Genomic DNA, 4,773 nt, shown 5'->3' on the forward strand with positions numbered 1-4,773 from the left:
TGGACATGAAGTACGGACTTGTTTCCATAAACTTTTAGAAGTCACAATTCACATCTCTATTCACACATACAGAATACACACATATACTGTACAACTAGCATACCAGAAAACTAAAATCTAGATATTGATGTAGATGTAACATAGTGTTCAAAATAATAGCAGTGTGTTCAAAAACATAAGTTAATTATTAGTTATGGGTGAGCACTAAAATGCTCGGGTGCTCGTTGCTCAGGTCGAGCAAATTGGAATACTCGGGTGCTCGGCCAGAACAACGAGCCCAATGTAAGTCTATGGGAGACCCGAGTATTTTTACCGCGATCCCCTCCGTGGATCTTTTTAAGGTTTAAAAACATCTCAAAATGATGGAAACACTGCTCAAATGACACAGGGACCTCATGCCATTTTTCCCGGTGCCACAAAAAACACCTGAAAACAAAACCAAAACAGGTTTTGCTTGGAAATATGTCAAGGTACATCCTTTGTAGGTTAATGACTTGCCTGTAAGGCCAAATATTTAACCCCAGACCAAAAATTTCCTCTCCCACTTAGGCTTAGTTCAGACGCTGCGTTTTTTAACCGTTTTTCAACTTTAACATTGCTTTCTACTACTACAAATGCATTCACTGGGACATGTCATTGTAACATTTAACACCCCTAGCTGGCCATGTGGTGTGCGACACATGACCCATCCTATTTCATTTGCGAAGAATGGGACTCTTAAAGTCACAGGGCCTATTTTTACTGGTGCATCAGGCGGCATTAACCTTCTTAAAGGGTCATTATTAAACAGTGGGTCTCCCAAGCTGTTGTAGCCTATGCTGTGAGTGGATGGGCTCCCAAGAATTAACGACGCACCACAATACCCCTGTCATAAGATGTCCAGGGGGGACTCCTGAAAAAGTGTTGCATTGAATTCAAGGCCTGCCCTGCTACCAATTCATACGCACCTCAATAAGCCTTTGAACCCACATACTGGATGGGCCCAGGAAAATCCACTTCACAATATGCATTTTCTGATCCACAGTCCTTTGTTTTATACATTGTGGCAATGCCAGCCCTGCTGCATAGTCAGTCATATGCACCCCATTAGGCCTTGGAACACACAAACTGGATGGGCCCATGAAAATCCACTTCACAATACGCATTTTGTACTTCCGTACTCCTTCGTATTACACATTGGGGGCAAGACCAGCCCTGCTGCATAGTCAGTCATATGCACCCCATTAGGCTTTGGAACCCACATACTGGATGGGCCCAGGAAAATCCACTTCACAATATGCTTTGTGTGCTCCATACTCCTTTGTTTTAAACATTGGCAGGAAGGCGAGCCCTGCTGCATAGTCATATGCACCCCATTAGGCCTTGGAACCCAGATATTGGATGGGCCCAGGAAAATTCACTCGTATTTTTTAATGGTATGATGCTTCCCTCACAATTATTTACAGGAGAATTTGGCAATTGTGTTTGCCATGTTTTTAACACTAAGGTTCAGATACGGCTTTAAATAAGGCTAATCCTTGCAATACAAAGCAATTTCATTGCAAACTACAACATTCAAGGAATCCTTAGATTGAATAGTTTGAGTGCATACATTTTTTATATGTTAACAATAACATACAAAGGTTAATAAGTACATATAAGGATTACATAAATATACTTATTACATATATATGAAGATTAACTACATACAGTATAGTTAGATCATTACCAAGAGGCTTTTAAACATCATCTATCTGGAATATCAGAGAAGCAACAACAAGACAGAGAACCGCTGAGAGATTACCTACACTGCATGGGCATCCCCAATTATGCAGGTATCAGCACACTGTACATGTACAGGTACCCCAGTTTTGGCATCTGTCTTAGTCATGTTTCTCTGGTCTTATATAGTAAATAACACTATTTAGTAACTCTAGTTTCACCCACACCTTCAAGTGGCCACTTTTCAAGGTTGGATGAAACTGAAATATCATGGAGTCATCAGACGAGGGGCCATAAACCCTTAGAAAATAAAAGCCACAAGGATTTAGATCAAACCACCGCTGGCATAGTTTTAGTAAACCTTAATGTTTTACAATGACAAACAGCAAACAAATACGATACAATACGATACACTTTATTGATCCCGTGGGATATTATGGTATCACAGCAGCACAACTTACATCATAAGAATCATAAAATGAATTACTTAATTGACATGACAGTTTGTTGACAGAAGGACATTATACATTAGAATAGGACATACACAGCGGGTGAACTGGAAAGTAGAAGAAATAAAGTAGACAATCCCCTTTATGATTTAACCCTAATGTTATTGTTGTACATCCCCATAGCAGTTGGCACAAACGATTTCCTAAATTTTTCCATCTTACACCTCAGAAGTATTAGCCGGTTACTGAAGGTGCTCTTCTGTCTCATGAATAGCTCATATAATGGATGTGCATTATTGTTCATAATTGCCCAACACTTTCTCAGAGTTCTTCTCTCCACTACCTCCTCAAGAGAGTCCAGATTGCAGCCGACAGCAGAGCTTGCCTTTTTGATAAGCTTATTCAGCTTATTAGCATCAGAGGCCCGCACACTATTACCCCAGCATATTATTGCAAAAAAGATGGCACTTGCCACCACAGACTGGTAGAACATTTCTAACATTTTGCTGCACACATTAAAAGACCTCAGTTTCCTTAGCAAATACAATCTGCTCATCCCCTTCTTGTAGACAGTCTCTGAGTGGCATCTCCAGTCCAGTTTGCTATCCAAATGGACCCCCAAATATTTATAACTCTCCACCTGCTCTACCTCCTGACCAGCAATAGTGATCGGTAAGCATTCCAACTTAATCCTGCTATAGTTGGCCACCAACTCCTTGGTTTTCTTAACATTTAGTTGTAGTTAGTTACCATTGCACCAATCCACGAAATTCGACACCACCCTTCTATATTCCTCATCCCCCCTCTAATAGAGGCTTAGAACTGTTTGTGAAGTGAATAAACAAACATTTATCAAGATTGTGTCATTTTGAGCATTGTCTGTCACATCTCTAAATGTTTTACATGAAATGCAGCTAAGTGATTGTCTGAATGCATTTGGTATACAGTATTTCAATCTTGTTTACAAATTGCCATTTGTATATTCTCCATTTGTACATTTGAGGGAGACAAAGTTAAGGCTCGCAAGGAGAGAAACAAATATACTGGACAAAGATATATTTTAAATGAACTACTGAGGCAAAGTAACAGCATTGCTTTATCAAATTTATATGAAGTGTATTGTGTCCAATGTTAGCAACCAGGCAACACAAAAAGGAGCTTTTCAAGTGAGCTCTTTAAGATACACTAATGTTATGAAGTGTTTTCCAACAAGGATATGGGTTCACCAATGGGGGGTACCTTTTGTAAAAATAGATTAGTGTCATCACAACCCTTCTTGACCAAACTTCACCTGCCTATAACAGTACAAAGCACGTTCACCCTGGTGATCTAGTGGCAGTTAAACAAGAGACATTTCAGGAGTCAGAGTTAAAAAGTAGGCCCAATGGAATGCCATGCCCAACTCCCCAATGTGGGGTCCTTTTTGAACTGATTAAAATAGTGCCATCAAAGCCACCTACACCTTAATGCCCTATACAGACTACGTTCACCCTGGTCATCTAGTGGCAGTTAAAAGACATATTGCAGGAGACAGACTTAAGAAGTAGGCTCAATGTAATGCAATGTCCAATTCCCCAATGTGGGGTCCTGTTTTTGCAAAATTAAATAGTGCCTTCACAGCCACCATGCCCAAAAATCACTGGCCTATAACAGTACTGAGCACATGCACCCTGGTCATCTAGTGGCAGTTAAAGGACACATTGCAGGAGACAGACTTAAGAAGTAGGCCCAATGTAATGTAATGCCCAATTCCCCAAAGTGGGGTCCTGTTTTTGCAAAATTAAATAGTGCCTTCACAGCCACCATGCCCAAAAATTACCAGCCTATAGCAGTGCTGATCACGTGCACCCTGGTCATCTAGTGGCAGTTAAAGGACACATTGCAGGTGACAGACTTAAAAAGTAGGCCCAATGTAATGTAATGCCCAATTTCCCAATGTGGGGTCCTGTTTTTACAAAATGAAAGTGACTTCACAGCCCCTGTGCCCAAAAATCACCGGCCTATAACAGTACTGATAACGTGCACCCTGATCATCTAGTGGCAGTGAAAGGACACATTGCAGGAGACAGACTTAAGAAGTAGGCCCAATGTAATGTAATGCCCAATTCCCCAATGTGGGGTCCTGTTTGCACAAAATGAAGTAGTGCCTTCACAGCCCCCTTGCCCAAAAATCACCGGCCTATAACAGTACTGAGCACGTGCACTGTTGTGAATTCTGTTGTGGGTTCTGCTCTTAGCCTCCCTCCGGTGGTTATAAGTGGTAGTGCTGCTGTTTGTCCTTCACAACAGTCATCAGCTGCTTCCACGTTGGACGGGGCTATTTAGTCTGGCTCCTTCCTTTAGTGAGTGCCAGTTGTCCATTGTTTTCTAGGTATCCACATCTCTGCTTGGTTTCTCCTTCTGGATTTTCCAAATCATCAAAGATAAGTCCTGGCTCTGGTTTTGCAGTCCACATGCGGTGGACTTAATAGTTCTGTGAATTGCTATGTTTTTTCTTGTCCAGCTTTGTCTGTGTTAAGATTTATTCAGCCAAGTTGGAAGCTCTGGAGTCACAGAGTTACCGTCCATGCCTTTAGTTAGGTGTGGAGATTTTTGTATTCTCTGTGGTGGATTTTGTAGTATT

Source organism: Ranitomeya variabilis, chromosome 6, assembly GCF_051348905.1.
Source record: "Ranitomeya variabilis isolate aRanVar5 chromosome 6, aRanVar5.hap1, whole genome shotgun sequence".
In the NCBI taxonomy this organism is placed as follows: Eukaryota; Metazoa; Chordata; class Amphibia; order Anura; family Dendrobatidae; genus Ranitomeya; species Ranitomeya variabilis.